Here is a 14,298-nt window from a genome sequence, read left to right as displayed (position 1 = left end):
TCTCTGGAAGCACAGCGGTGCCTGCACCCAAGGTGAGCAGGGCTGGCCTAGGGCAAAGCAATTCTGGGGGCCCTTTCCATTAAAAAAGTTGCAATACTGTATTGTCATGGGCCCCTGAGAGATGAGAGCTGTCTTTCCGAACGTGGTGGCCCTCAGGAATGGTGCCAGAGGGATGCTGGGCAGTGGCAGGCAGGCATTGGGGATGAAAACTCCTCTGCGCAGTTGAGCAAGGGCAGTGCCCTGGAAGGGGCATCTGTGAAAGTGGCCGTGTGGAAGGTGGCAGGGATTTGGGGGCCCAGGAGGAGGTGCTTGCTGTTCAGTGCCTTGGAGCAGCTGGACTTGGCCATGGTGGGTGTTCAGGAAATGCACATTAACAACTCTAGGGTAGCTCAATAGGCAGAGGTTGATTGGAGGAAAGGCCTCCTGGACAGGGAAGAATGATGGGGCTGGAGTCTTGTTCTTCACATTCACGGTGCGAGTACAGAAGGTGGTGGAGCTTAGACCAGGGAGGGCATTGCTGGTGGCTTTGTGCTCTGTGGCACTGGTTACTGCTATATTAGTGTGTATGGTCCCCAGTTAAGGCATGAGAGGGAAGATCAAAGGCTCCCTTCCTCAGGACTGCATGATGTTTGTTGTTGGGGGGGATTTTAATTGTGTCAGCCGGCCTGAGCACCGCTGGTCCCGTTTTCCCAACCTTCAGAGGAAACATTTTTACAATGAGCACTACCTGGCGCAGGTCTGTAGTGAGGTCGGCTTAGAGGAGCTCACTCCAGCCAGAGAGGGGGTTCACCTTTCTGCGGGGACAGACCAGGACTCGCATTGACCGGATTTATGGTTAGCTTTTGTGTCTTTAGCATGTTGCTTCTCAGATTCTTTCTTGGCCTGACTTGTTACACTTTGACACTTAACAGGCCAGAGTTTGTGCACCTTCCTATTATCCTCACTAGGATCTGATTTCCAAATTTTAAGGAATGACTTTTTGCCTCTAACAGCCTCCATTACTCTGACGTTTACCTAGAGTGGCGTTCTGCTGGTCCTCCTATTGTCGTTTCTGATTTAGGGCAAACGTTTCATCTGAGCCTCTAACTGCGGTGGTTTTAAACGCTCTGCATGCTGCTTGCAGGCACCTAACACTTGTGACAGCAGCTCCTTTTAATTCCCATCTAACCATCTGTACTTATGCCGATAGGTCGACTTTAGGTCTTTAACTTTGAGCGGTAGCTGAGAAGATGGTAAATCGGGCAGAAACCCATTCGACAAACCTCTTCATTTCCTTGTTATTTCCTGACTTAGTCATTCATCGCCTTTTCCTTATTTCCTGGTTGAGGCGGCGGCCTGCCAGGGAGCTCCCCGGCACCTCTGGCTGCCTGGGCTGAAGGCAAGAGGCAGGCCTGGGTGTGGCGAGGGCCTCCTGTCCTGGCCTGAGGCTGCAGTGCTTCCTGGTCCCCTTTTCCCACCACCCCGGCAGGCGGCTGCTGCGGGAGAACACGAGGGAGGCTCTCGGGGCGCTAGGCAGCGCTGTGTGTTTGGCTGTCAGGGGAAAGAGCCGAGGCTCCCGACTCGACCTGCCATTGACTCGCGTGGCTCTGCGCGCTGTCAGCCGGGGCGGGCCAGGCCGCGGACGTGACTCAGGCTTGGGCCGCATGGCCGCGCTTTCCTGACGAGGCATGAGGCAGGCCAAGAGCTTTGCACAGCGTACAGGGAAGTGGGAGGGAGGCGTCTGAGCCGGCCTGTCTCCTCCGCTTCTCCCTTGCCGCTTGGGCGGAGGCGGGAAGGGAGCGAAATGTTCCCGGCTGAAGGTTTTGTGCTCGGCCTTGAGGATTAAACCTGAGGCTCTGGCACGGCTGCTGGGAGATGCGCTTTTGCAGCGCGGCCCCGACACTCTTGTAGGCAGCAGGTGAATCCACTGTGTCCAGGAGGGAGCCTTCAACGTGGCAAAAGGGGAACATCACGGCTCCCAGCAGACCTTGAGGAGCCCACAAGGAGCCTTCAGTGGCAGCCCTGGGGGAGCATAATCCCCCCCTCCTTTCCATTAACAGCTGCACTCACTGACCCATGATACCACAGAGACACCTACCAGCAGCTGGTTTGCCAGGGCCGCTGCCCAGCACCCTGCAGCGCTTCCTGCCAGTGCCAGAGCTCACCAGGCACTAGCCTGGAGCCAGGGCCGCTAGGCGCTGCTGAAGAAAAGCCAGCAGAGGGACACAGTGGAAGTGTCCTGTGCCCAGCACACAGAGGTGGATCAATCAAAACCCTATTCTGCCAGCACCAGGCCTCCTGCTTCTTACACTGGGCCTGCAAGCGAGGGGGCGGCTGGCACGGTGCCAAGAGTCTAACCTGTGAGGCAGGAGGCGGCTGATGCCTGCAGCCTGCTGGGGACCTCCCAGAAGCTTTAAGTGACAGAGACTCCTCAATGCCCTTAGTAACAAGGGTTTGGGGGTCACAGAGGCCAGTAAGGGGGTCACTGTGTCGGCCTTATAACCCTGGGTGTCAGGTCACTGTGCAGCTTTGATCTAGAGCTCGGATCCCAACAACCGACCAGCAGCCCACAGCCTCCCCCTGGGTCTGCCCCACCTGGTTACTCCTTACAGGCCGACCTTACCCCCCTTCCAGCCCCGGATTCACCCCCTAATCATCCTACTGCCACTCAGAGCCACAGCCGTGGAGGTGCTGAAGGAGGGAGGGGTGACTCCAGGGTGGGGTTCTTCTCTAAAGATGGCTGGCAGAAAGGTGGTGCTCAGCTCTGTCAGCCACCTGCCCAGGTGCCTCGCTGCCAGGGGGTGCAGACATTTCTCTAAGGCACATAAAGGGGCTATTTAGTGTTGAAGCAAATGCGAGGAATGTGCATTTATGAGAGGAAATTTCCATCTCTTCAAGAGCTGTACATCAGGGCTCCAGTGGCCTAATGGATAAGGCATTGGCTTCTGAAGCCAGAGATTGTGGGTTCAAGTCCCATCTGGGGTGAAGATCTACTTCTTTCCTCTATATTGCAAGGAAAGGGCCTTATTTTCAACCAGGAAGCTGGGAGATGTTTCTTTGTTTGAGCACAAAGTCCTGGATCTTGGGAACAATCACCAAGGATATTAGAAGGCTCAGTCTGGTGACCTAATGGATGCAACCACACACCCCCATCCCAGGGCAGCCCCATCTGAGAAGCAGGATCCATGGAGCAACATTCCCCTCCTGCCCTGACAGGTGGGCTGTGCAGATGATGGTGGAGGGCAGCAGGATGGGAGGTTGCAGTAGCGCTGCCTGGGCTGTATCTGCGCCAAGGATAAATGGAAGGGGTCATGCAGCCTGTGCCTGACACTCCACAGTGCTACATTCACTCCAGGAACAAGTCAAATCCTGCACCAAGGGTGGTGAATTCCCATGTGAGCACACAGTGCCCCTGTGCACCACACATGCTGCACACACATCAACTGCAGCAAAAGAGACACAAACTGCACACTGAGGAGACAGCTGGTTTGTTTCCAGGTTGCTTTTATTTCCAAAAGTACTGAGGTGTGATCTCTCTTCTTTTTCCATAGGCAGAAACGCAATGGAGGAGAATCTCACATCCCTGAGCTGCCAGGTGACAGTGGCAGGAAGAAAACGCACTGCAATGAAATTTAAAAAACACTCATAAATAATTTAACAATGAGAAGTAATTAAATAAAAAAAAATCCAATGGGGACACATGCTGGTGGCTTGTTCCCACCCCAGAGAGCGAGGGGCAGGGAGTGTGTGAAAGGCAGGTGGTTAAGTCTGAGGGAGCATATTCATATTTCATACAAGTTAAACAAATTATAGCAGACAGCTACAAAATACTCCATTTGGTAACATCAATACAGAATATATAAATCTACAAGCAATACAGCCATACACAGGGTGTCCACTTAATACCAGAGTTCCCACGGCCAAATAGCTGGAAGTGCCTTCACAGTCACTGCTAAACGAAACAACATTGTGCAGAACCAAGAGCAGCCCTGCTGTGCTGTTAGGAAGCCTGCAGGAGACCCAGCAAATCAATCTATGATTCTGTGCTTCTGGTTAGTAGTTACCAAGTGTGATCAATGGAAGCGGGGGGGAGGGTTGCTCCCTTTTTTGGACACCCAGCCAGCCAGTAGCTATAAAATCCCTCGGAGGCCTGGTCTACACTATGACTTTAGGTTGAATTCAGCAGCGTTACCTCGATTTAACCCTGGACCCATCCACACGACAAAGCCCTTTTTTTCAAATTAAAGGGCTCTTTAAATCGATTTCTTTACTCCACCTCCAACGAGGGGATTAGCACTGAACTCAGCCTCGCCTGGTCGAATTTAGGGTAGTGGTGTACACAATTTGAAGGTATTAGCCTCCAGAGCTATCCCAGAGTGCTCCATTGTGACCACTCTGGACAGCACTCTCAACTCAGATGCACTGGCCAGATAGACAGGAAAAGGCCTGCAAACTTCTTAATTTCGTTTCCTGTTTGGCCAGCGTAGTCTGCTGATCAGCACAGGTGACCATGCAGAGCTCATCCCCATGATGTGCACATTGCCGGAGCACATTGCCCAGCCCATACTTTGTGAGAAGTCTATGACCATGTCTATGTCCTCATCACTCTTGTCACCGCACTGCTGTCGCCTCCTTGCCTGGTTTTGCTTTTGCAGCTTCTGGTTCTGCGCTGAGAAAAGGTGTGAAACAATTGTCTGCCATTGCTCTGATGGAGGGAGGGGCGACTGACGGCATGGCTTACAGGGAATTAAAATCAACAAAAGGGGTGGCTTTGCATCAAGAAGAAACACAAACAACTGTCACACAGAATGGCCCCCTCAAGGATTGAACTCAAAACCGTGGGTTTAGCAGGCCGTTGATTTCACAAAACAAATCAGGTCAATTTCTTGTTTTGATCCATCTAGCTTTTACATCTTAGGCTGGTAGCAAACGGGGCAGTACAACTGCTAGCCATCGTCCTCTCCTGGTTGCTTGGCAGAAGATGGGAATGAGCTGGCTGAGTCACTCCTTGTCTGCCCAGGCACCCCAACTGATCTCACTGAGATCAGCTAAAAGAGCACCTAGGAGTACAATGACAATGGCTACCAATCATAATGCACCTTCTGCTGCCAAAAGACAATGAGCTGCTGCTGTGTAGCAATGCAGTCCCATGTCTGCCAGAACCCAGGAGACGTACGGTGTGACGGTGAGCTGAGCGGGCTCCATGCTTGCCGTGGTATGGCGTCTGCTCAGGTAACCCAGGAAAAAAGGTGCGAAATGATTGTCTGCTGTTGCTTTCACGGAGGGAGGGAGGGCGAGGAGGGTCTGATGACATGTACCCAGAATCACCCGCGACACTGTTTTTGCCCCATCAGGCATTGGGATCTCAACCCAGAATCCCAATGGACAGCGGAGATTGTGGGATAGCTACCCACAGCTACCCAAATTGCAACGCTCCAGAAGTCGACGCTCCCTTGGTACTGTGGATGCAGTCCAGTGACTTAATGCACTTAGAGCCCTTTGTGTTAGGACACACACAATCGACTGTATAAAAACAATTCCTAAAAAAAACACTTCTATAAATTTGACCTAATTTCATAGTGTAGATAGACCCCAAGACACTTGATCACAGCATGGATAGGCTAAGAGACTACTTACACTTTGGCCTGGTTTACACTGGGTGAAGGGTGGGGGAACAGGGTCAATGTAAAACACAAAACTTCAGCTACAAGAATAGTGTAGCTGAAGTTGATATATCTTATTGTGACTTACCTCCTGTCCTCACAGCACAGGATTGACAGGTGGGGCTCCCCCATCCACTCCACTCCACTCCACTCCCACCCTGGTAAAGTTGCAGAATCAACAGGAGCACATTCAGTGATTGATTTACTACCTGCAGACAAAAGACAATAAATCAAAGTCCAACAGATGACTTACTACCCAAAAATTCAGTGAACAAAAGTAATATACCCTTGGATCTGGGCTCTAAAGAACCGAAAAACAAGGCTGACACCCTTGGTTGTTACACAGCCTCTCTGCCCCCACTGCTTTCTACCTCGCCATGACGAGCTCCCAGACACGCACCAAACACCATTCACATGACTTTGAAAATTAGGTAACTAAGTGAGGATCACTTCCCTGAAATGACTCCAATTGAGGATTTCAAAGCAAGAACCATTAACACAGAATGCTGTTCAGAGAGAAGTCTTTCAGCCTCCCTCCTCTCGCTGGTTCCTCTCCTTCCTTCTGTTCAAAGACACCAGTTCCCTGTAGACACCTACTTTGCACAAACCCACCCACTGACCTGTGACTAGCAGTCTCTCACTGTTAACTCTTCCAGCAAAACGGACCAAAGAAAGTGTATGCGAGCGCTGTACCACAGCCCCGTTGCTCTTTTCGGTTCCTTCCCACAGAACTTTCGCTCCATACCAGTCCAGTTCCTTGCTGTTGCTTGTCTAACCGCTGCACACACATGGTATAACCCTACCCTGAGCTGATTCCCGGCTTTTGTGCTCAATACAGCGAAGGAGACACGCCGGCGCAAAGACACCTCCCTCCCACTTCCCTGTACGCTGTGCAAAGCTCTTGGCCTGCCTCACGCCTCGTCAGGAAAGCGCGGCCATGCGGCCCAAGTCTGAGTCACGTCCGCAGCCCGCCCCGCCCCGGCTGACGGCCGCGCAGAGCCACGCGAGTCAATGGCAGGTCGAGTCCGGAGCCTCGGCTCTTTCCCCTGACAGCCACACACACAGCGCTGCCTAGCGCCCCCAGAGCCTCCCTCGTGTTCTCCCGCAGCAGCCGCCTGCCGGGGTGGTGGGAAAAGGGGACCAGGAAGCACTGCAGCCTCAGGCCAGGACAGGAGGCCCTCGCCACGCCCAGGCCTGCCTCTTGCCTTCAGCCCAGGCAGCCAGAGGTGCCGGGGAGCTGCCTGGCAGGCCGCCGCTTCGCCTCAGCCACCTCTTGCCTCATGGCCTAGGCTCTTGGTGCTCTGCTGGTCACCGGCTCGCTTGAAGGCCCAGAGGGAAAAGAAACAAGCGCACGCGTAGCAGAGGATGGCTTCGATCCATTGACCTCTTGGTTATGGGTCCAGCACACTCCTGCTGCTCCACTCTGCTACTTCTTCACACTCTCCCCCTGCCACCTAGCCGCCACTATCCGGATTAGTGCCTTACATGCCCTCGCTCTGGCAGGCAGATGCGCAGGCTGCTAGGCAGCTGCCCTGGTCACAGGATTTTACAGCTAGCTTCTACAGGGTAAAAAGGATCTAGTTGGGGTTTGGATCCCATTGGGAGCTGGGTAGCTGAGTGCTGGAGACGGGAGCACTTCTTAAACTGTTTTCAGTTACACTTGTGGGGGACGGGGGTCAGCCTTGGATCCGTGTCTGCAGCAGGCAAGCACCTCTGGCTCAATCGCCCCCCGCCGTATTAGCAGACTAAAACGCGGAGCGAATGCACACGCCTTGCAAAGGAAGAGGAGCCGGGATCTCGAACAAAAGTCAACATTTTATTAAGATGAGGTTCAAAGAAAAAAAAAGTGTACGGTACAGAGTTTCGGCGTAGAAGTTTCTGGTGCTCAGGGAACAACGTACAGCGTATCCAAGGGGTGCAAAGTTCAGTTTAAAATGGGGTGGCATAAGGAATACATAATCTGCAATAGCCCTGACTGGGGGGTAAAAGGTTAACGTACAGACACTGAGTTAGGAGGGTATGTTGTCCATATGAGGGCTACGTTCGGGTGTGGAGTATAACGAGCGGTTACGACGATGAGGATGGATTGACCCGCGTTAGGTGAGTTTTAACGTTCGGTGCTTTGGAATCTTTGCCACAATCTAGTTGAAGCAGGGTCAGTATGAAGTCTGCCCTGCCATCTGTTGGTGATCTGTCATCAAGGCCTTTTGGGGCTGATGTCATTTGCATGGTTACACCCACCCCAGATTGCATGATGGGAGTGCTTGTCCAAACGGTCATTTCAGCTGCTGCGGGATCCCCAGTCTCTTTGTTATTGGGGCAGGAATAATCCAGTGTATTTTCCTGTTGATTTTGGATCAAGGACAGAGTAACTGTACCTGGCATTTGAGGCCTGAGAGCGTCACCCTCGCCAGAAAGGTACTCACCATTTAGGGGTATGGGTTCCTAACGGCAGCATGTGGAGGAAGGTAGAAATGGATGTTTGTTGGTCTCTTGCAGGTGCTACTGATGTCCTTTCTGCTGTCCCTGGTGTGGAAAGACAGAGGCAGAGGTAGTTTTGAATCTCTTCAAATTGTTGTGAGTGCTGCAGTTGCTCATCCTAAGCTTATGCCGTTAGATCTTTTTCACGGTGTATTTTGGTCCTGAGAGGTAAAAGGCGTGTTGTTAGGGAGTAAGGTAGCAAATGTTAGTTGCAGAGGTGGTACATGTGCCACAGAAATCTTGTGCCCGCCCCTGCCCCTGCTCCCGTTCAAGAGTCCAGTATTTGCATAAACCCACCCACTGACCTGTGACTAACAATCTTGCTCTGCTAACTCTTCCAGCAAAACAGGCCAAAGAAAGTGTATGCGAGCGCTGTACCACAGCCCCGGTGCTCTTTTCGGTTCCTTCCCACAGAACTTTCCCTCCATAGCAGTCCAGTTCCTTGCTGTTGCTTGGCTAACCACTGCATGCATGTGCTATACTGCATGCCCTGAGCTGATTCCCAGCTTTTGTGCTCAATACAGCCTTGCCCGTCCATGTCTCTGTGGCACAATGGGTCAGCACATTCGGCTGTTAACCGAAAGGATGGTGGTTCGAGCCCACCCAGGGATGACGCTAAGCCTGTGCTGCTTCCTTGCTTCCCTGAGGCCTGTGGGGGGGAGCCTCAAAGGTCCCATTTTGCTGCCTCAGTGCTTTCAGCCGGTGGTCCAAAGAGCAGGCTGGATGCCATTCAGAAACCCATCTGCCAGCAGCCGTGCCGGAGGCTCAGGCTTAATCCTCAAAGCCGAGCACAAAAACGTTCAGCCGGGAACATTTTGCTCCCTTCCCGCCTCCGCCCAAGCGGCAAGGGAGAAGCGGAGGAGACACGCCGGCTCAAAGACGCCTCCCTCCCACTTCTCTGTACGCTGTGCAAAGCTCTTGGCCTGCCTCACGCCTCGTCAGGAAAGCGCGGCCATGCGGCCCAAGCCTGAGTCACGTCCGCAGCCCGGCCCGCCCCGGCTGACGGCCGCGCAGAGCCACGCGAGTCAATGGCAGGTCGAGTCCGGAGCCTCGGCTCTTTCCCCTGACAGCCACACACACAGCGCTGCCTAGCGCCCCCAGAGCCTCCCTCGTGTTCTCCCGCAGCAGCCGCCTGCCGGGGTGGTGGGAAAAGGGGACCAGGAAGCACTGCAGCCTCATTCCGGGACAGGAGGCCATCGCCACGCCCAGGCCTGCCTCTTGCCTTCAGCCCAGGCAGCCAGAGGTGCCGGGGAGCTGCCTGGCAGGCCGCCGCTTCGCCTCAGCCACCTCTTGCCTCATGGCCTAGGCTCTTGGTGCTCTGCTGGTCACCGGCTCGCTTGAAGGCCCAGAGGGAAAAGAAACAAGCGCATGTGTAGCAGAGGACAGTTTCGATCCATCGACCTCTGGATTATGGGCCCAGCACGCTCCCGCTGCGCCACTCTGCTGCTTCTTCACACCCTCCCCCTGCCACCTAGCCGCCAGTATCCGGATTAGTGCCTTACACACTCTCGCTCTGGCAGGCAGATGCGCAGGCTGCTAGGCAGCTGCCCTGGTCACAGGATTTTACAGCTAGCTTCTACAGGGTAAAAAGGATCTAGTTGGGGTTTGGACCCCATTGGGAGCTGGGCAGCTGAGTGCTGGAGACGGGAGCACTTCTTAAACTATTTTCAGTTACGCTTGTGGGGGACGAGGTTCAGCCTTGATCCGTGTCTGCCGCAGGCAAGCACCTCTGGCTCAATCGCCCCCCGCCGTATTAGCAGACTAAAACGCGGAGCGAACGCACACGCCTTGCAAAGAGGAGCCGGGATCTCAAACAAAAATCAGCATTTTATTAAGATGAGGTTCAAAGAAAAAAAAAGTGTACGGTACAGAGTTTCGGCGTAGAAGTTTCTGGTGCTCAGGGAACAACGTACAGCTTACCCAAGGGGTACAAAGTTCGGTTTAAAATGGGGTGGCGTAAAGAATACATAATCTGCAATAGCCCTGACTGGGGGTAAAAGTTTAACGTACAGACACTGAGTTAGGAGGGTATGTTGTCCATATGAGGGCTACGTTCGGGTGTGGAGTATAATGAGCGGCTACGACGATGAGGATGGATTGACCCGCGTTAGGTGAGTTTTAACGTTCGGTGTTTGGGAATCTTTGCCACAATCTAGTTGAAGCAGGGTCAGTATGAAGTCTACCCTGCCATCTGTTGGTGATCTGTCGTCAAGGCCTTTTGGGGCTGATGTCATTTGCATGGTAACACCCACCCTGGATTGCATGATGGGAGTGCTTGTCCAAACGGTCATTTCAGCTGCTGCGGGATCCCCAGTCTCTTTGTTATTGGGGCAGGAATAATCCAGTGTATTTTCCTGTTGATTTTGGATCAAGGACAGAGTAACTGTACCTGGCATTTGAGGCCTGAGAGCGTCACCCTCGCCAGAAAGGTACTCACCATTAAGGGGTAGGGGTTCCTAAGGGCAGCGTATGGAGGAAGGTAGAAATGGATGTTTGTTGGTCTCTTGCAGGTGCTACTGATGTCCTTTCTGCTGTTCCTGGTGTGGAGAGGCAGAGGCAGAGGCAGCTTTGAATCTTATCAAATTGTTGTGAGTGCTGCAGTTGCTCACCCTAAGCTTATGTCCTTAGATCTCTTTCACGGTGTAGTTTAGTCCTGAGGTAAAAGGTGTGTTGTTAGGGAGTGAAGTAGCAAACGTTAGTTGCAGAGGTGGTGCATGTGCTACAGAAATCGTGTGCCCCCCCTCCTCCCGTCCAAGAGTCTAGTATTTGCACAAACCCACCCACTGACCTGTGACTAACAATCTCGCTCTGCTAACTCTTCCAGCAAAACAGGCCAAAGAAAGTGTATGCGAGCGCTGTACCACAGCCCCGGTGCTCTTTTCGGTTCTTTCCCACAGAACTTTCGCTCCATACCAGTCCAGTTCCTTGCTGTTGCTTGTCTATCCACTGCATGCATGTGCTAGATCGTACCCTGAGCTGATGCCTGGCTTTTGTGCTCAATACAGCCTTGCCCGTCCATGTCTCTGTGGCGCAATGGGTAAGCACGTTCGGCTGTTAACCGAAAGGATGGTGGTTCGAGCCCACCCAGGGATGACGCTAAGCCTGTGCTGCTTCCTTGCTTCCCTGAGGCCTGTAGGGGAGTCTCAGAGGTTCCATTTTGCTGCCTCTTGGCCTCAGTGCTTTCAGCTGGTGGTCCAAAGAGCGGGCTGGATGCCATTCAGAAACCCATCTGCCAGCAGCCGTGCCGGAGGCTCAGGCTTAATCCTCAAGGCCGAGCACAAAAACTTTCAGCCGGGAACATTTCGCTCCCTTCCCGCCTCCGCCCAAGCGGCAAGGGAGAAGCGGAGGAGACACGCCGGCTCAAAGACGCCTCCCTCCCACTTCCCTGTACGCTGTGCAAAGCTCTTGGCCTGCCTCATGCCTCGTCAGGAAAGCACGGCCATGCGGCCCAAGCCTGAGTCACGTCCGCAGCCTGGCCCACCCCGGCTGACGGCCGCGCAGAGCCACGCGAGTCAATGGCAGGTCGAGTCCGGAGCCTCGGCTCTTTCCCCTGACAGCCACACACACAGCGCTGCCTAGCGCCCCCAGAGCCTCCCTCGTGTTCTCCCGCAGCAGCCACCTGCCGGCGTGGGTGGGAAAAGGGGACCAGGAAGCACTGCAGCCTCATTCCGGGACAGGAGGCCCTCGCCACGCCCAGGCCTGCCTCTTGCCTTCAGCCCAGGCAGCCAGAGGTGCCGGGGAGCTCCCTGGCAGGCCGCTTCGCCTCAGCCACCTCTTGCCTCATGGCCTAGGCTCTTGGTGCTCTGCTGGTCACCGGCTCGCTTGAAGGCCCAGAGGGAAAAGAAACAAGTGCACGTGTAGCAGAGGATGGTTTCGATCCATCGACTTCTGGGTTATGGGCCCAGCACGCTCCCGCTGCGCCACTCTGCTGCTTCTTCACACCCTCCCCCTGCCACCTAGCCACCACTATCCGGATTAGTGCCTTACACGCTCTCGTGCTGGCAGGCAGATGCGCAGGCTGTGCCGGGGGGAGGGAAGGAAGAGGGGGGGCTAATGTCAGGGTGTCCCCCTACCTCCTGCTCCTGCACCCCGCTTACCCCATCTTCCATAGAGCAGGACTCAGGAGGGAGAGAGCTTGCAGCAGCTGGGGTTTCAGCAAGCTGATCTAATTAACAAGGCAGTGTACTTAAGGGAAATGCGCATATCTCCCTCCATTCCTGCTGCCTTGCAGAGTGAGAGAGTTAACCCTTGAGGGCTCAGCCAATTGCTAGTTCATCATTTAGCAGTAAGGGAAATATCCCACCCTCTGACTCCTCTACCTCAACCAAGTTTCACAATCATCATCACTGTCAAGTATCAGAGGGGTAGCCGTGTTAGTCTGGTTCTGCAGAAGCAGCAAAGAATCCTGTGGCACCTTATAGACTAACAGATGTTTTGCAGCATGAGCTTTCGTGGGTGAATACCCACTTCTTCGGATGTGTATCAGTATTAAATTGTTTGTTTAAAACTTATACTCTGTGTGTGTGTGTGTATACACATAAACAATCTTTTGTCTGGTGAAAAATATTTCCCTGGAACCTAACCCCCTCATTTACATTAATTCTTATGGGGAAAATGGATTTGCTTAACATCGTTTCGCTTAAAGTCGCATTTTTCAGGAACATGACTACAAGGTTAGGTGAGGAGTTACTGTATAGACTGCTAGTTGGAAAAGCGAGAGGGGAGAGCACAGACTGAGTGGTTAGGCTTTGTATACTGAATAAAAGAAGGAGTTTTTTCAGTGTACCAGAAATCTAGTTATGAGGAAGGTTAGATCTAATAGCTTTATTTAGAAACTTGCATAACGCTTAGGTGCAGATAGTCTGGTTTTCTTTTGGCTGGGATGGGTTTTGAGTAAATCATTAGTCTGCTTGGTTTCTTTCATAATCTGAAGTGGATTGAGCCTCTAAATCCTTCTACTCCTCCCCCGTCCCCCCCAAATGTGAAGGGGAACAACCTCAACCTTTTGTCTTATTCTGCTTTGTAGGAGAAAGATGCTCTATTTAAATAGTCATGATCCATTTAGGTTAATTCTTATGCTGAATGGCGGGTAGGAGAGGGTATAAATCATTGGAGACTCTTGCCCCACTCCCTGCGTGGCCTGTGTTTTTCTTTGTTTTAAAATGAGACTGTCTAGTTTTTATGTAAATATATTTGGGGGGTTTCACTCATATTTATATTGCTATGAATTTCATGTGCTCTTGTCTCACAGCAGACGGGGGGGGGGAAAGCCTGTGGCAATGGACTTTGCAAAATTATAGACTAGTGATTCTCAACTTGTGGCCCAATCGGCAGCTGCGGCCGATGTGGCATCCTCAGGGCCATACAGGTAGTATATAGTGTGTGGATTCTGCTCACATAACACAGAGAAAGTTGCCTATACAGCTCACAATAGTAAATAGGGTCAGACCAGAAGATATCTTCTTTCCACGTGGAATTGTGCAGGAGAAACAACAGACCTAGTGCAGCTGTGTTGCCACTGTCTACTAGCACTGAAATGGTTCACAATGCTTTGGGTCAAGTGGCACCAGTTCTAAAAGTAAGGGTGATTTAGTGCTGTGGTTCTCAAACAGGGGTATCCAATGGTCTTCCAGTGGGTACATCAACTCATCTAGATATTTGCCTAGTTTTACAACAGGCTACATAGAAAGCACTAGCAAATTCGTAACAAATTAAAATTCATACATTGATTTGTTTATACTGTTCTCTATACTATACACTGAAATGTAAGTACAATACTTATATTCAAGTGATTTATTTTATAAATATTGCATCTGATTATGTAAGCCAGTAGTTTTTAAGTGAGGTAAAACTTGGGGGTATGCAAGAGAAATCAGACTCCTGAAAGGGGTACAGGTGTCTCTAAAGGTTGAGAGCCACTGATTTAGTGCAGGTACCACCGGTAACATAGAACCCTGCAAAAACTTCTAGTGCAGATGAATTTGAGAGCAAGCCGGAGAGAAACAGCTGTGGAGCATGCTAGAAAGGGTTGACCTGTCTGCATTGTCTGTGCCTGACTGGCTGTCATGTGGCACAGAGGAGCCTGTGAAAGGTATGGCAAAGCAAGGGGTTTGATTAGTTGCTAGGAGCTCCACATGCTAATCAGGAGGTGTGTTTCTGTAAATAGCGACATAAA

The 14,298-nt window shown here is 52.3% G+C and overlaps 3 non-coding genes and 1 pseudogene across 3 annotated transcripts; 3 read left to right on the top strand and 1 right to left on the bottom strand.

Moving 5' to 3' along the window:
• The window catches only part of LOC120384959, a 106,414-nt pseudogene that overhangs the window by 38,703 nt on the left and 53,413 nt on the right, over positions 1 to 14,298 (bottom strand).
• On the top strand, positions 2,892 to 2,964 carry TRNAQ-CUG. The gene has a single exon. It is a non-coding gene; the product is annotated as a tRNA-Gln (tRNA).
• TRNAN-GUU lies at positions 8,662 to 8,735 on the top strand. The gene has a single exon. It is a non-coding gene; the product is annotated as a tRNA-Asn (tRNA).
• TRNAN-GUU lies at positions 11,143 to 11,216 on the top strand. Its single transcript has one exon. It is a non-coding gene; the product is annotated as a tRNA-Asn (tRNA).

This window comes from Mauremys reevesii, linkage group 17, assembly GCF_016161935.1.
Source record: "Mauremys reevesii isolate NIE-2019 linkage group 17, ASM1616193v1, whole genome shotgun sequence".
Classification (NCBI taxonomy): Eukaryota; Metazoa; Chordata; order Testudines; family Geoemydidae; genus Mauremys; species Mauremys reevesii.
Note: the sequence above shows the minus strand (reverse complement) of the source record. Positions and strands in the feature narration are given on the sequence as shown.